Source organism: Rhinichthys klamathensis, unplaced genomic scaffold (genome assembly GCF_029890125.1).
Source record: "Rhinichthys klamathensis goyatoka isolate OS25496 unplaced genomic scaffold, OSU_Roscu_1.1 h1tg000036l_1, whole genome shotgun sequence".
NCBI classification, from domain to species: domain Eukaryota; kingdom Metazoa; phylum Chordata; class Actinopteri; order Cypriniformes; family Leuciscidae; genus Rhinichthys; species Rhinichthys klamathensis.
The window spans coordinates 10,603,462-10,622,284 of NW_026606584.1; the positions used below are offsets into that span (position 1 = coordinate 10,603,462).

Sequence of the window (18,823 nt, forward strand, 5' to 3'; positions counted from 1 at the left end):
AGATTGTGGCGGAATCTCACCAATAAAACTGAGGTCAATATTTGAAATATTTTGTAGTTTTTGTATTAGTTATATTGTCATTTTTTTTAGGAATATTACCATTTAACTGTTCAGAAACAGCTCATGGAACACCATCAATGACTTTTTGCTGTTGAGAAAATCGTATCAGACGGTGAAAGAAATGACCTTATCTCATCACCAGAAGGCCATTTGCTCTGACCACAGCATCTATCCTGCAAAATTTAAAGGCTGCCTTCGTTTTACGTGCTGTCTTGTTTTCCTCGCAATATCCAGAACCAACTCTTCACAGATTTGCAGGGTAAAATCACTCAGGTGAGTATAATATAAATGGAGTAATGTGCTGAAAGAAGGTAAAGAGAGACAAACTGCCAGACACACTCTGTCTCATCAGCTCAGTGTCTCACTCTACCTGCTGCATTTACTGCCTCTTTTCACGTCAGACAAACCACATTCTGCTTTTCATTTCTACAAGCATGTCAAATGCAATTAATCAGGGTTTTCTCAAACTTTTTTTGGGGCCATTTTCTCCTTCCAACTCTTTTATAGGCCACGCTGACAGTCCCAAACTTCCAGTTACACTAGTTTTCTATACTTCATACATTACTTTTAATTATTTTATTCTATAGTACTTTCTTATTCTTTTTATACACATATTACCGACTGATATACTGTACAGAGCCATGGACAGATGCAACACCTTCTCCTTTTATAATTTCAGTTTTTGTGAATCTGAATATGAGCTGCTCATAAGACCAAGAGTTCACATGTTCAAATCTTGTTTCACTGCAACAGTGAAATAACAGGGTCCGCCACCGACTTCAGTGATGCTTGCTTATTATGATGAAACAACTGGTGAGATCCAGTTTACTGGAATTGTTCTTTTTTTTTAAAGATAATTGTTGAGATTTGGTGGGCTGAGATAACACCTATGGCCCCTTTTATGACAATTTTCATCAGTTAGCATCTTTGACATTCGCTTCCTCATAAGCTGCACATACGCAAACATCCATAACAATGAACAATATCATAATTATCGCATAATAAATAACTTGCAAATGAAAATGTGCTTCTTTTTCCCCCTTATGTTTACCTGGCTAATATGTCTAATAAATCAAAAAGTAATATACTACTAAAAATAAGCTGGATTTGGCCTGTGGTTTAAAGTCACAAAATCCATATTTAGACACATTGTTTAATTGCCGGAGAACTTTGATTTATGGAGTTTATCTGTTGTGCTAATTTGCCATCTTTTAGAATGAGGCCAACGAATAACAGCATTCTGCAACTTTCATGGCCCAAAATGGATTTGATAAAGGCCCTGACTTTGCAAAGTAAATGCAACTTTATCTGCCATGCTTAAAAAAAAGATATAACTCTCTCCGAAGTGTCTCCGAAGCAGACACCAATTCCTTCTGTTCTGTGCTCAGAATCAAAAGCCACGGCCGCAGGCTTGTATCTGCTTCTGCTATCCTGATGAATATTTACATGCTTAAACACTCAAATTAGAATTCATTATCTTGTGTAATCTTGGGTTTAGATCTACATGTGCAGTTGTTTGATTAGTTGCTTGAGGATATGGGTTTTGTGCTTGGTTTGTGGGCCTTCTACCTTTTCTCACACTTGCCTTTTAATGCTAATGTCTAGCAAACGATAGGCCTGTTGTGTTCAAATTAGCATCTCTATTAGAATTGAAAAGCATGTTTTTGTGGTTGAAGTTGTGTGATCCAAACCTCTCACTCCAACTTAGCAGCAGTTTACTGAAGGCATGCACATCATCCTGTGGCAACATGCTTTCGTACCGGACATATTACGATGAATAATTTAAGAACAACACTGGATTTAGTTGAATGAGCACCTGCACATTAACCGGCTTAATGCAGAAGCTTCACCGTAGCGGTGGGATTTTTACATTATTAAAGAGAAAATACAGCACAGTCGCCTTTGTCATTCTTGACATTTCCTGAAACCATCTTTGCAATTTGACAGCATTAAAGATGCATGAGAGGCCTACGAATCCACTCTAAGAATTTCCTTTTTCCTCGAGGACTGAAAATCTTGTGCGCTTTAAAAGGCAAAGTAGGTTCACTCTGTTTCTGTCATGGTCAGCCTGCTGCGAAGCAGGTCACTGTCACGTTGACATTCTAAAGCATGTTCTCTCTTTCCTCCACAGCTGCTTGAGGTTTATCTCGTGCAGCAGAGGAAGTGGTGCGGGAAGAAGAATGCGTCGGCCCTAACGTTTTGTGTGTACAACAGGATATCCGACGCTGGGAGCGTTAGCCTCGTGTCGAGAGGTGATATAAAAGATAGATTGTCGCTTGTATTCTAAATATGTACAAAAACTGTTTTTGTGCTCCCCCCCCCCCCTTCGTCTTTCAGCGCATCTGCTCTCTCACCGTATCGCTGTAGTACACGCTTCGGAGCACTGACATCTCATTTCAGCTTGTTTTCATCACAAGTAGTAATATGACTCACAAAAGTAAGACATCTGAAACTCGTCTCTTATCATACTTGTAGTAATTCTGTGCAGTTAAAGTGTACTCATAGGCAAATACGTTAATTGCCAGTTGACTGACAGCTGGAAAACACTGGGATTTCATGCTGGGGCAGCGGTAATTGTTTTCAGATTTGTTTTAGAGTGATCAAATTTGTGAGAGAGCGAGTGAGAGAGAAGGAAAGAAGAAGGAGAGGGAGCCAGACACTACTCATGGGGCCCATTAGGAAATTGCCAGTAAGCAAAGTTGCAAATAAGCTGTCACACAGTACAAATGAGATTACCTTTCCAATGTGCCCTGGAACCTGCACGCCGGGGGATGCAGAACCAGTCACAGCAAAACAAGGCACAATCGTCTGATTTATCTCAGCGCTTGATCTTCTGGATGTGTTCTTTCTGCCTCTGTTTTTCATGCATGGTGTGCAAAACAGTTTACAAAGTGCTTGCAGCACAGGTTAATCAGTTGTAGACAACCTCTGAAGCGAGTCGACGCTGTGTTTCAAGTCAGGGATTTCACTTACAGTCATCAGCGCCGAGTTTGTACACATATAGAGAGACTTAGTTGCGTATATCTGTCTAAACTGTTTGCATTTACTGCTCTTTATTCACTTCTCGATCAGTTTGTTGATGAATTGGTGATTTGCTTTCATTGTTGAAGAGATACAGGAGTCAATAGCTGTGTAATAGTCTTCCACTGTGGCCACATTTATGTTTCAGGGGTTGATTTTTATTCAAATGATTCAAATGACAGATTAAATCTTAGTTTTTTTTTTTTTTTTTAAGGTCACATTAAAGGGCAAGTTCACCCAAAAATGAAAATTCTGTCATTAATTACTCACCCTCATGTCGTTCCAAACCGTTAAGACATTAGTCATCTTAGGAACACAAATGAAGATCTTTTTAATGAAATCGGAGAGCTTTCTGTCCCTCCTTTGACAGCCTACGCAACTACCACTTTCCAGCCCCAGAAAGGTCGTAAAGACATAATTAAAGGAATCCATGTGACTCCAATGGTTTAACCTAAATTTTATGAAGCGACAAAGCGAGTGCTTTGTTAGCGCAAAAAACACTTTACCACTTCATTTACAAAATTTTGTAAATAAGGCAAATTAAGGTAAATGATGTTTTTTTTTTTTTTTTTTTTGTGTGCAAAGCACTCATAAAGTACTTCATAAAATTGAGGTTCAACTGCTGGAGTCAGAAAATAAATAGTGCCGATAAATAAATAAATAAATGTCACGCCTTCATCCTTTTCTACTTTTCAAACGCCTTTTATCAGTATAGATTGTATTGTTTTACTCTTGTCCCAGACCCAAACTTTGAAAATCCATCATAAAAAATTAATTTTGATAACTAAAACTACACTAATCTAAACTAATATTGATAACTAATTAACCACTTACAACATTTATTGTGTGCAAATGATTCAGTGTATTCAGTGTACAAAAATTTTGGCCCACAGTTGTAGCATCATTTTCATCACTGCACTGATGATGAAATATGAAATGGCATGTGAACACAAAGAAAAATAAATTATGAATCAAATATTTTTATTCTGTCATTTCTAACCAAGCTGTATACTGTATATAGATATATATTAAGGTAAGATTAAGTCTTAACAGAACCTTTTAATGAGCCATTTACATTTATTTATTTATTAATTTAGCTGCGCTATTTATATTTAATACCTTGAAGGATAATGTTAGAGACTGAGAATAAAACACGCAAAGCAATTAAGAACATGAAACTGTTCTTACATTAATATGAGAACTTGATCACAGCATGTTTGCCAACTGATTCAAATCCTAATTTACATTTGGATGCTAGTTATATTCACTACAAAAAGTTGTCAGCAGCGTGTCAAATACCGTGAACTCCATATCATGAACTCAAGTGTGAATATTTATGAGTCACTATGATGAAGAGATAGATAAGAGCTTCAAGTGACTGCACTTCCACTTTCTATATACAAGAAAAATCAGGCCACCAGTGTCCTTGCCTGACAATATTTCTCTTTCTAAAACACAAGTCTCATTCCAGCTATGGTAACGATGGGAAGCCAATCATTGCCAAAACAGCCAAAATAGAATTTATGCCGATTTCACTGAATTTACAATGTGAGAATTTGGGGTTTATTTTGTGGTAAGACTTCTTTTTCTTGACTCAAAGTTTGTATTGTGGTGTAACACAAGTCTATTTTCATTCTACCGAAACACCATTTCTGTAGACAACCAGGAGACCCTCATACAATTCACACCAAATGTATGATTCTGTCACACCCACTAAACCCCTCTAGTTACAATAGTCCCATTCTAGGGCTTCATCTTGTTTATCTTTTGTAGGACCCAAAATTACTACATTTAAACTGTTCTGGCGAAAGTCTGAATGAACCATGTTATTCAGATGACGATGAGGTTTATCTCAAACTGTTACCTTTAGCGTGTGTGGACACCACTGTCATCATCATTCAAAGCTATTGTGGTACATTCCCTAGCAGAAATAAATCAAATAAAGAAGCGAAGCACTGCTATGATATTTGCATTGACAGCTGAACATGCAAACTTTCATATTTAAATGCAAACTGCAGAATGTGGTTGAGTGTTGGCGGGTGTTGAAGGGCAGGCTGTGTCTGAGAGAATCAAGCGTCCTGTCGAATGAAGTGTGAAAGGAGATTAGACTAAACAGATCATCGACTTATCTGTGAGGTATATTATTGAATTACACTACGTGTACACACGTGTCTACTATTATCTCTGGTTGATGAGTGAGTACGCTGCTCCCCCTAGTAGAAATTCATTTTAAACCATTTTAAAGAAGCTAAATTAATAATTATTTAATCATTTTTTTGTCTTATTCATTATTATCCCAGGAATATTTCTGAAATTCATCTCTGAAGTGCTTTTTGATGCTTTGTATGATTTGACCCAACCCAAATGCCATATATAGGAAATAATGTTTATATATAAGCACAAGTTTTGGCTGCAAAATAATAGCTTTGAAGATTTCCACCGAAATTCCTGAGGAAGAAAGATAAGAGTTCATTAGACACGCATTGGCTGATTGAGGCATGTTGTCACACTGCAAGTTGTCACTGTGGGTTTTCAGCCCAATTTGAAAAGTTAAATAAAAATGCAAATAAATAAATAAAAGCATGCATAAAACAGCAAAAAAATTAAATGGTAATATACAAAAAAAAAAACCCACAAACATACTACCAACAGCTATAGTTTTAGTTTGCACCATCAAAAAAGAAAAAGAAAGAAAGAAAGGGTAACCACCATATAGCAATAATATCATATTTCATTTTATTTTGGAGAATCCCCCCCCCCCCCCCCCACACATACCTTAAAAATTATTCTTATTTAATAATAATAATAATAATAATAATGTTTAACATAAACATATCAAACCACTGCCACACACACACACACACACACACGTGCATGTGTTGTGTTTTCATGTCCATTGACAATGATTTTATACTGTACAAACTGTATATTATATCCCCTTACTCTAAACCTATCACAGAAAACGTTCTTTATTTTTTACATAAAAAAACAAACAAACATAATTTAGTATGATTTATAAGCTGTTTTCCTCATGGGGATCACCACATTTTCCCACAAGGACAAAGATTTCGGATATTGTCCCCATAATGTTACACACACACATAATGGACACACACACACACACACACATACACTGCTTCACTCTTCCACTCCACAAATTTTAGTCAAATTGTATTTGCATTCTCCCTTCTGAAGTTTTTACATTAAGTCGGCCCACAGAATGTCCTTCTGTTCAGACCACAGCTGGCTGAATTAATCAAAATAAGCATTTCATTTGATTTTGTAACAAAATGTAACCCTGATCCCTTAAATGCAGTGCTTGCAGCAGACACAAAGAGGACAGCATACAAGCTTTAATAAATGGTGACACAATTCATGATGAATAATCACAGTTATTACACTGTTTGCACAATAATATAAATACACCCGGCCGTTGTGAGGAAGAGATATTGCATGAGAGCTGGCTGAGACTGCCATACATGGGCAAATTTCTGTGACTGTGTGTAAGTGTGTGTGTGCTGTCGGCTGGAATTTCGCCCTCTGACGTCACTGCCTGTTACTCTCCTAGATTTGGGAAAAAGAAGTTTCACTTTAAGTGGGGATTTGAAAGTCTGTGATTCCTAGAAAGAGAGGTAAGAGAACTATTAAAGCTTTCGAGGGGCGGCTCCATGCGCTGAAACAACGATCGCGGGCCCGGGACAGCGCAGCGTTGTTAATGCGCGAGATCTCTACAGCTCGAACTATTTTTGACAACTAGCAGCTATATGTTCTTCAGTGAGAGATTCGAGCTGTGCCATTGAAATGGAGGGCGTGGGATTGCTAGAAGGAGGGGGCGAACTTTGTTTCTTGTATTTACCTCGCAGCCGAAACATTTGAGCGAACATTTAGAAGATTTCGGCGTACTTTGAATACGATTAGTAGATTGTTGCAACGAACTTCTGAAACGGACCGTGTTGTGATTCAGAAACATTCTTGCGCTGTTGTGTTTCTTTTGAAGAATGCGGAAGTAAATAGGCTGGAGGGTTCGTGTGCAGGAGGATTGTAACAGAGACGTGGCTTCTGCTTACAACAGCAACAGATACGAAAGATTAGTGATGGCCATGTGCTTTGCTTGCGTTGTTAAATTCAAATGTCAGTGTGATGCTGCACAACTTACAACGCATTATGTGTTTGTTTACAGGTCAATAGAGGGAATACCTGAGTGTTACCTTGAGAATATTGTGATTTAAAATCTTTTGCTCTGAATTGACATATGGATATGTGTTGCTCTGCGAGATGAATGTAGGGTACCTTGAAGTCTCTGCAAAAATCACATTCTCTCTCTCTCTCTCTCTCTCTCTCTCTCTCTCTCTCTCTCTCTCTCTCTCTCTCTCTCACACTCACACTCACACTCACACTCACACACACACACACACACACACACACACACACACACACACACACACACACACACACACACACACACACACACACACGCACACGCACAAAATGTTCCACAAATATTGACAGAGCAACAATCTGTGTCAGGAACATTGTAGTGATGATGTCTGATTTCAAAGGGGACAAACAAATGGGTGGTTTATGTTAAGTTATATTTGTTTATATTTTATAGATCAATATTCTGGCCCATGTCTCAAGTTTCAGTATTCTGGTTTTTACACTCACATATTTACATTAGGCTATTGAAACCATAGCATGAATGCTCTGGTAATTTGGGTGCAGGTTGAAACAGAAAGACACTGGATGGTTTGAACATCAGTCTGGGTGATTTGAGCCTGTTGCTTTTAAACTGCTTCTTAAACCACAGTATGGAGGTAGTTAAGATGCACCCAGTGTTAACAGTGTTTAGACAGTCTTGTGAATTTGAAGTTTAATATATGCAATTTGTTGTGAGTTGCGCTTTGTAGCGGCCTATTGATCTTCATCAGACTTTAGCAAACCAACTCTACGGTGATAATATGGGTTTGTTTTGTCAGTGTAGCCCTGTCATTCATGGGTTTAATTGCTGAAATAGAATGTTTCTATTTACTTTTGAAAGTAAATGAGATTTTGATGTTCATAATGTTTTTTTTTTTTGTTTTTTTTGGTAAAGCATGAATCCAATGCTGCAATCCGAGCATTTAGTCCAATATGGACTACACTATTGTGTGTGTGTGCAACTAATAGTATGAACATAATTATTTCCTCCTGAAAGACATTTTCTTGTCAGAAAAGCAAATATCTCCATTTCAAGTCATCTAAAATGACTAGAATACAGACATTGTTCATCTTAAAAGTAGGTAAGTGCTAAAATATTTATCTGTTTCCTTACAAAGACGACATTCCGAATTCTACTTTGAAATGAATCTCTAATCAATAACATCAAGGCATCCCAGCCATCAAACTGAATAATTTCTGTTATTCCCCCCCCCCCACACTCCCACTCTCACTCTAGCCTCCCCCCAAAAAGTTTTAACTCCAAACTACATCTCACCCAACAGCAGGCATTAAAAAAGAGGACATGTCTGACAGGCTAGTGATGCTTAAAGTTAAAAGATGAATCCTGCCTTTGAGCCTAGTCTTCCATGCTCACTCCCTTGACTGTCGTTTTGCCATTAGTGCAGACTTTCTATGAATATTGACTCTGTGCCGTATGACTGTAGGTTACTGTAGGAACAAAATATCGTGCCTTCTTTCTGTTGCTATGGAGACTCCATCATCAGGTGCTGTCTGGAGCAAAAGTGACAACTGAAAGTTATAAATACACAAATAAACAAAGCAATTATAGTGAGCATATAATATAATTGATTTATGTAAAAGTTAATCCTGGTGTCATGAACAATTCAGTTCACTCATTGAATCAAGTCCTAGACCCCAGAGCCTTTCCATTGTAAAATATTATTTATTGGGAGCTACATTCAGTGCCCGTTTAGAATAATATGTTTAAAATTGCTGATGGTTTTAATAGCTATTTTTAATAGGCCTTTAAAGAGGGTCATACACCATACAAGAAGGGAGTTGTGTCACAGCTAGGACAAAGCACAGGCATCGCAGATAAAACACACAATTCGGGTGTCAAAAAGGTCAGTTTGTTTAAAAAAATTTTTTTTTAAAGAAATGAATGCTTTTATTCAGCAACTGTTTTCAACATCAATAATTGGAAAGGTTTCTTGGGCACTAAAAGCATTACCCAAACTATATGAATGGTGCAGAAGATTTTGTGGAGCAGCTCCTGAAGTCAAAATTCAATATTTGATGCTCATTTCCAACTATTTTTACATTTAAATGACCTTCGCTGTCATTTGTTGCTTACTCATATTTAATCTTTAATAACACAACTAATTTATTAATTTGAGCAAATCTCAAAACGATTATCCAACTGTAATACTTTAAATTGTAATGTTGTGATGCCTAAAAATATTGCTTTATTTTTTTATTTTTTTTTATTAACAAAATATATATTAATTTATACAATCAGCCATTTATCAGTTTTCAATCATAACATTGGAATAATTTTCTGCTTGAATTGGCCAGAATTTAGATTTGGCCATATCCCTTGTTCTTTTGGAAATGTTTTTGTTTGTGGAGCACAAATAAGTGAAATACTAAAATATTTTAGATAAAAATATTACTAGCCACGTTTTTTCTGAAATTGCAGTTACTAAATTAACTTTTGTATAAAAGCAATATCAGTCCTGGATTTCAGCACAGCTGTGATTACAGTAACTACGGCCTTGTGCCTACAGCTGAATCAGATTTGACTGTTTAAATTAGTCTGACATTAATGTATTCCATCTGAAAGCATAATTTGCTCAATGAACAAGTTTTGAACAAAGCTATAATTTCCAATGAGTCTCAGTCCTCGATGTCAAATTCAGTAGTCTGATAGAACAGCTGCACTTCTGCTCCATTTTTCTACTGTTGCACTCCAATTTCCAAGAGGCATAGTGAGGACGGATCTGTGTAGTTTAAGTACACAGGAAACAGACATGCAGGATGAGAGGTGGATGAATGAGTGTACAGTGACTCTGTCCTTTAGGATGTGGTGTGGAACAGGCTCCGGACTGCGAGACGGATGATGCAGCGGTCGCTCGCGCGGTTATGATTTACAGCAGACTTGTGCTCATTTCTCACTGCACTCATTGACACAGCAGTATAAGGAACGCTGCCCGACTAAAAGTCAGCTGCACTATGACTTTGATCTCCCTCTGAACTCTGGGTAATCAAGCTTCCTCACATTCCCTTCAAGTGCTCGCAAGGAGAAAGACAGATTGCCACATTAGCATACAAGGCTAAGAAGACACCTGCAGCCGTAAAAAGGACATGCAGTGTTTTAGCCGGAGATAGAAAGAGGAAGGAGCGAGCCGATAAGAGGAAGGACAGCTGAGATGTGTTCACACACATTTAGAAACATGAGCATCGTATGCTTATTACCACGGCCGGACAGGCCTTCTCGATTTATGTGGATTAAACGCTGTTCCGCTTGTCCAGGTTGTTATTGATGAAGTGTTTCATCACTCTCTTTTGTAGAACCTTCAAATTTCCTTTGGTCCACTGTCCGTTGACAACCAAATAAGAATGTATTGGCCGCATCCTCCCTTTTCTTTGACAAATACCAGTCCTGTGAAGCCTGGTTTAATACTCGCCGTTTTCACACGAGCGTGAAGGTGCACGTGGCTAAAATGACATCATCGCGTGGCGGTGTACACAGATTTTTTTGGGAATTTGTGCGCGCCTCTGCTTCCGTAGATGCACGACTTGTTTCAACCCACTGACTTGATTTTAAAAATATTCACATCATTAATAACAGATAGATAAGTGTTTTTCTACACTTGGTTGAGCGTATGTGTTAAAGCTCTCTGACCTGCTATGATTAGCTTTTAAGATGCAGCAAGATATCTTGACACCTTTTTATATGGCCATATTACAGACTTACAGAATGCAAAAATAATTTACGTCTAATTTGCAATCAGTAGTTTGGTCTTGTTTTTTATTAAACATTTCTAAACATTCTTAAAACTAGACACATTTGCTTCCTATGTAACTATTTTTTTTTTTTACAATTAATTTAATTTATTTATTTTTTGCATTTCATGCCAGGTTCTCTTTTCTTTGTCTTTGTAATGTGCTTTTCTTTGTAGTTGGAGTCTCAGACACCCCAAGCTGTTTAAGAGCTGAGTTTGTTTGCACAATCTTAGGAGTGATGATTTTCTGGCTGTTGTGATTCATCCATCTCAGATTTTTTTTTATACATGTGATGTTGAAAGGGCGCAACATTTTCAAATTATTGAGATGTTGTATTAGTCATCAAGTAATAAGCCTTGCTATGGTTGATCTAGAGGGCAGCAGAATACATCTGAGATACATCAAGAATTAATGATAACATTTAATCATTTTTTTTTAAGTTTATTCATTTTTTATTTATTTATTTTTACAAACATGGAATATTACATTTATGTAATATTGTATACTCAAAGTCCATGTAAAAAGTCCATGTTTTTTTAAAAACTATATTTATTCATTAATTTAAGTTATTTTACATATATGTAATATTACATTTAAGAAATTTTGTATAAAACAATTAAATGACATATTTTTAGAAACAGGATATCTGCACTCGGAAGTTTAGGCTTCCGTTAGTTGACCAAGCAGGCATGACTAACGAAAAAAGCTGATCATCTCAAATGACCACATGTTCCCTGAAGTATCTGTTCCTATATTGGATCAGCATGGAATCCCATCACATTTTATACAGGGATACATCACAAAAATATATGCAAAAATAATCCAAGTCCCACAGTGATGTGCTCAGTTGTGGGTTGTGCCGGCCAGCTCTCCTCTGAGTGAGTGCTGGGCCACAGTTAATTAGGCATCTTTAATCACCTGAAGTCACTCTCTCTGACACTGTTTAACCCCCTGTAAATGGGTTATTATTACTTCTACAATCCCCTCTGTGGTTTCAGGCATTAAAGGGCTATTTTAGCTCTAAAGTGAAACCCTGTCGAAATGCACTAATAACGAAATACCAGCCTTCTCTGCCTGGACTAACCATCACTTGCTTTGTGTTGAATTTCTAAAGACTTTTGTTTTGTATAAACAATGCTCTTGTCTGCAAAAGATTAGACATTCAGGGCTTTAATATGTTTTAATTACATATGCTATCTTTTATGATTGTGATATCACGGAGCTCTGCTCTTTACGTGAGGCAATCAGTGAGATTAATTTCACGATTTCAGGAATACATTCTGTGTTTATTCGTCTATGAATGTAACCTAGTTTTTTAGTGGCTTTTAAATTAAGCTTGGCACGGCAATGGTATATGGATGGAAACATCTGCGCACAAGTGACCCCCGTGACCTGTGTATGTGTTGAGCATAAGCCAGTTATCTGTTAATGTGTTGACTGCTTTATAGGGTCAGATCTGGTCTTGTCTTGTTGCACCTTATTAAACATACTCAGTCACAGCTACAGCTTATCAGCAGAAGATGTTAAACGACTCAACATTCTCAGAAAACGCTCTGCTCTTTTAAAACAGGATGCTGTATTTCTCCCAAAAAGCTGATAATGATAATAATCATCACACTGCACAGAATACAGGTTTACTCACAGGTCTTATTACGACCTCTGTCAGACAACGAACAACCGCTTTTCACAGGAAAATGGGCTTTTGATGTGAAATAGATACATCGTTTTTTTGGCTTTTGAGTGTAGCAATACCGCTTAGCCGACTCGGATGGAGCACTTGAAGCTCTCTGTCGTTATGACAGTCCTTGGTTGTACATTCAATCTAGACATTCACTGCTCATATAGTTTGTGCACTCATTCTGAACCACTATATGCACTTCAGTTTGCAGTCCCAATGAATATTGACCTGTATGAATATTGATCTCTTGCTGAAAGCTAACGTGGCACAGAAGAATGTAAAGGTGGTACAGGAATCAGATGTTGTGCTTGTTTTTGTTTTATGAAAAACTATAGAAATAGGCTGCCAAAGTGCTCTAGCTCCAGAGCGTCACTCCAATTTCCATGTTTGGTCAGTCCCTGCAATATGTTCTGGACATGGAAGTTGTGAAGGACAACCATTCCATCCCTTAGCTCAGAGCGCAGATAAAACAAAGGAGTGATTCCATGCTGACTAGGGATAGTTTGTCTCTTACTCACCCTCATTTCACTTACACAAAAGGAGATATCTGGGTGAATCTCACAAGGAGGCTCATATTTTGCCACAAAATCATAATTTTTTTTTTTATAAAATAATAATAATTTTTAAATGAAAATAAACTTAGTTTCATTTATTTACTTGTTTGCATTGGGACACTATTTTCATGACAATTACATCAGGAAAAAAAAATGGATGCACTTAAAAGTAGTTATCCAAAGCTTTTTGTGTATGGATCAGATGGAAATTTCAGTGAAAGTCACTCTGTGTGACAATTCATTTTTTTTTTAAATGCATGTTATTGATCTATTGGGAATGATTCATCCATGTATGTTTTCAAAAAAAAAAAAAAAAAATGACCTCGTAATTTTTCACCAAAATGTCGTACCTCGATCTTCTGGTTCTGGTGATGTATCTTGGACTTCTCCAATCATTTAGTCCGCTTAACCCTGCTCCTTGCTTAGAATCAACTGCAAACTCGCATTCAGTTCTACCTATATCCAATCAGCAACTGATGGATAGAACCAAGTCACCGTCATACATTTTTTCCCTGTTAATTTGTTTCGCTCAATTGTACGCCACTATATGGAAGAAAAGATCCTTTGCTACTTCTGTTTCAGCGTGACTTTAATATAGTCACAAAAGACAAAGTCGTGATTATTTAAATATGAATATATTCATTCATACATTTTACTCCACATACATAAATAAATATGATTCGGTGTGGTATGCACTGTATCAAGTTTGGTTGTGTTTGTGTGGGTCAGCAGCAGCATAGTGCTGTCTGAGGGTCTTGGGGTTCAGTTGTGTTGTCCTCACTGGAGGCATTCGAGACTACTTTTAGATACTGTGGTTTGTCTTATTCTTGTAGGCCATTGTGAGTGTGTCAGCCCCCCTCTTAAATAACTCACAGCAATTATCATTGTTATTCTGCAAATGGTACGAACCACAAACTCGGCTTCTATGTTACTCTGGCCAGTGAAAAAGAGTGGCATTCCAGACTGAAAAAAGCAAGCCGAATCAAATTTTGCCCCCAATCTTTCACGTTTTTTATTTCCATATTTGGAAATGTTTACCTCCTCATGACTCCTCAGTGCAGCAGGAAGAAGCACTATGAGTCATTTGAACAGCATAAGGGCCTGGCTGTAGGTCCTCCTCACTGAGCTCTAGTCCATAGACAACACGGGATGCTGTGAGTATCCTCTTCTCTTCTCTTCTCTTCTCTTCTCTTCTCTTCTCTTCTCTTCTCTTCTCTTCTCTTCTCTTCTCTTCTCTTCTCTTCTCTTCTCTTCTCTTCTCTTCTCTTCTCTTCTCTTCTCTTCTCGTTTACCTTGTGGCACATTGCTCTTGCAGATGCGCTCTTCACAGCGGAGGTATATCTTAAAACAAGCAGTTGATGCTGCTGCTTAAGGCCTTCATTTTTTTGGGTGTATTTGTTGGTAGAAGCCACTTAACTTTTTCCTAGAGGTTTTTTTTTGTGGGTCATTTTTTAATTATCTGTATATTTGGTCATATATAAATGTACAGTTAGTTTAAAGTACTTTGCACAAAATATGTGTGCACTTGCTTTCTCTGGAACTGTCTGGGTTTTATTGATTGGGTTTTATTGGGTCTTGTGCTCTTCATGTGCTCTGAGATGGCTTTGCATTTTATATGGTTATGTGACTCTTGTCTTTGTTTGGTAATATATGCTGAGGATTTGTGGAATGTGTTACTCATGGTGTGAAGAACTACTGTCAAGTATGTTGAGCTATACTTCCTTTAAAGGGAAACTTTAAAAAGCTCAAATACAGGGTTGCGGGACATTTTATTTACATTAAGAAGGAATGGATTTGTACAGGCAGGACATTGTGTTTCTCTAACCGCGTTCTATGTAGGCCACTATTTTATAGGAGTCTCAAATTCAAACTTCCCGGGGACCATTAGCCCCTATATAATTTCATCCATACAATAAATACTATTGTTTTTACTACCATGAAGTTTAACTAAGTACAGTTATTATGCACAGACATAGCTTGACATAGTTGAACGTCTCATCTCCCTCATGCCTAGCATACTGCTCTGCATGTTTAGAAAGTAATGACGCATGAGATTGTAATTCCTTCCTTATGAACTGCATTTTTATTTTGAACATTAAGCAGGTATCAGTTCCATTAAACGATTAAGTCACTTTAAAATGAAAATTAGCCCATGATTTACTCACACTAAAGTCATCCTATATGTATATGACTTTCTTCTTTCTTCTTACGAACACAATCGGAGTTGTATAAAAAAATATCCTGCCTCTTCCAAGTTTTATAATGGCAGTGGATTGCAACCAACAGATTGAAGCTCAAAAACATTCATCTATCCGTCATAAACGAACTTCACGCGGCTCAGGGGGGTTAATAAAGGCCTTCTGAAGCAAAACGATGAGTTTCTGTAAGAAAAATATTAATATTTAACACGTTACAAAGTGAAATTCTAGCTTCCGGCCAAACGGCCATACGCAGTCTACTTGCCCCTAATGCGCAACTTACGAAACTTATGACGTCAGAAGTAGCGTAGTGCGTCATGGCGTAGCGCAAATATCAGCAGTACATCGCATTACTCGCATAAGTTGCGCTTTACACTTAAGTGGAATCTGTATGTTCGTTTGGCCGGAAACTAGTTATTTTACTTTATAAAGTTTTAAATATTAATATTTTTCTTACACAAACTCATCGCAGCCGATTGGAGTTCGTTTGATGGATGGATGCACGTTTTTGACCTTCAATCTGTTGGTTGCAATCCACTGCCATTATAAAACTTGGAAGAGCCAGGATTTTTTTATATATAACTCCGATTGTATTCGTCTTAAAGAAGAAAGTCATATACACCTAGGATGGCTTGAGGGTGAGTAAATCATGGGCTAATTTTAATTTGAAAGTGAACTAATCCTTTAAGAGACCAGGTCTTGCTTTAAAGTAGTGGTCTGAATTGACAAAATGTGTGTATATATATATATATATATATATGAAGAGTTCAGATGCAAAAGCCTCTAAGTGAAAATCTGAAATTTTCTTCTAGAATGATCATTTTTATCAAGCTAGTATATTTAAGTTCAGTAATTTCACTTAAATGACAATGAAAATGACCTATTAATTGTCATTTAAGTGAAATTACTTAACTTAAATATACTAGCTTGATAAAAATGATCATTCTAGAAGAAAATTTCAGATGGCACTTATATATATACAGTATGTATATGTATGTATTTACATTTATTATTATTATTATCATCATCTTGGTAACACTTTACAATAAGGTTCATTAGTTAACATGAATGTTTTAACTGACATGAACTAACAATGAGCAATACATTTGTTACAGTGTTTATTAATCTTTGTTAATGTTAGTTAAAGGAGTCATAATGTAGTATTAACTTTGATACCCACGCTCTATTATAGTCATTTCATGCCCTTCTAAAAAAGAAAAATTGGAAAAAAATAAACACAGAGCTCGTTTGACCCTTATTTCTGAATGCATTATTGTCTCGCGAGATCTGATGCGAGGTTTTGGCTGTCGTGGACGGTCATTTTAATAATGCAAATGAGGGGCGCGTTGATTGGTGGCAGGAAGGAGGGGGCTTGACACCGCAGGTAACTTCAGCATATCATTCCAAAAAGAGATCATGGCGCAAGTTGTTAATGAACCCGACCTGGCCGCGACCTACGGGACCGTATATGTTTGAGCCAGACTCTGAACCAGAGCTGGAAACGGAAGAGGAACAACAGTCAATTGAAGGACGTCTACATCAACATGTCTCTGAATGGTAAAGACAATTTTTTTGACTGAGACATACATTAACATCAGTAACGAGCTAAAACGTTTTTTTGCTATTTTCTCCCACATAAGTTTAGCTTTAATTTAATGTAGATTACATTAACGGAGATGTAGTCTACTTTATTTTCAGCTTACAGTGGTTATAGAGATTAACGTTTGCTATAATGTGTTGTTTTTGCCTTTTTTGACGTTGTGGTTTTTTAGATATTTAATCATTTTCATCTGCAGACATGTAACGTTATGTTTTTCTTTATGTTTATTAATTCTTGACTGTTTTTTAAATGTATCTATCCTTATCACATACATTAACCGCATTAGTAGTTAGCTGCTGTTTGTTACACAAAATATAGTAATAAAAACACAGTCTTACCGTTTCAAATTCAGGCAAGTCCCTGATTGTTGGAATGGCACCTTTTTCCAAACGTAGCTTCGATGCCAACTTCGCCTGATATTGCCCCAAATTTGTAAAAGATTCTTTTGTGAAATGTTTAGCGCAGACACCTAACGTTGAGCAAGTTGAGATGGTTGTTGGAACAGCGTCATTAAAAATAAATTTCATCCTCTTGTCCCTTGTAGTTTGGTCAGTTTTGGGTAAAGAAAAAACATTAGAATGTGGATTATGACAGTCAACCACAGAGCAACTCACGTGTGCACTACGTTCTTGCATCTTTCTTGACTGAAAATGATGGGGAGAGGGGCAGGGCGGGCCTCCTCTGCGGTGTCCATATATGGTATATCCGGCCCCGTCTTGACGTCATGTCGGGGGAGAAATTGAAATCTCGTATTTGAGTGCGCGTGCACGTTGGCTAGTTTAAGAACCCTGGGGTAAACAAACGCTTCACTTTTGAATATCGGCATCCCGGCAAATGTATAATCGTTAGTCAATCATAACATACATTGATTCTCATGGAAAAGTGAAAATTGCACATTATGACTCCTTTAATAATAATAATACAGCTGTTCATTGTTTGTTCATGTTAGTTAGTTCACAGTGCATTAACAAATACAACCTTTGATTTTTAATGACGTATTAGTAAATGTTGAAATTAATAAATGCTGAAGAAGTATTGCTCATTCTTAGTTCATAACTAATGTTTACTAATGAACCTTATTGTAAAGTGTTACCATCATCTTGTATGGAGCTGTCTGGCTGTTTTTTTTTTTACAATTTTTTTTTCTCGTGGTTGTTAAGAGGTGTTAAATCATGGAAGTTGCATGGGTTTGAATCCTTTTCCATTTATGTGACGTCAGAAGTTGGAGTACTACATATCTGTGGAGTCTAACCAGTTAAGTAGTAACCTTAAGCCTTAACCCAGGGGTGTCCAAACTCGCTCCTGGAGGGTCACTGTCCTGTAGAGCTGCAACTTGCCTCAACTTGCCTGAGTACGCCGGAAGGGCTGTCGCTTTTGCACGGTTTGTGCTTGCTGTTTAATAATTATTTGAAACCTAACAAACTGACAGCTCCAGTAGTGATGAAAAGATTTATCTTGAACTCTGTCATGGAAACTAGCATGTGTAAACCTTAATTAAACAATTTTATAATCAATTGAAAAGGAATTATACCCGTATGATATTATGCTGTAGCCACATTGAACCAGCGGTTTGGAAATGGATGGATGGATGATTCACGCGCCATCTTCTGGCGAGACACAGGAATTAATTCAACGTGACCGTCACTTTGGGTATTCTCTAGCCGTTGAGTGTATCTGTTGTACACTCGTTATTGCGATGCAATATGGGATTGAATGAGTGCACTCGATAGAGTCCACTATGGTTTCGGATACCACTACAAATTGCTGT

The 18,823-nt window shown here is 37.2% G+C and overlaps 1 protein-coding gene across 2 annotated transcripts in view; it reads left to right on the plus strand.

The window, feature by feature from the left end:
* Positions 1-6,597: 6,597 nt before the first annotated feature.
* lpp (LIM domain containing preferred translocation partner in lipoma) overlaps positions 6,598-18,823 on the plus strand; it is a 235,255-nt gene continuing 223,029 nt past the window's right edge. The window contains exon 1 of one of the 2 annotated variants that reach the window (XM_056246335.1): positions 6,598-6,713. The gene's annotated coding sequence lies outside the window, so the exon portion shown is untranslated. The remainder of the gene's footprint in view (positions 6,714-18,823) is intronic. The other variant, XM_056246334.1, reaches the window with a different exon arrangement.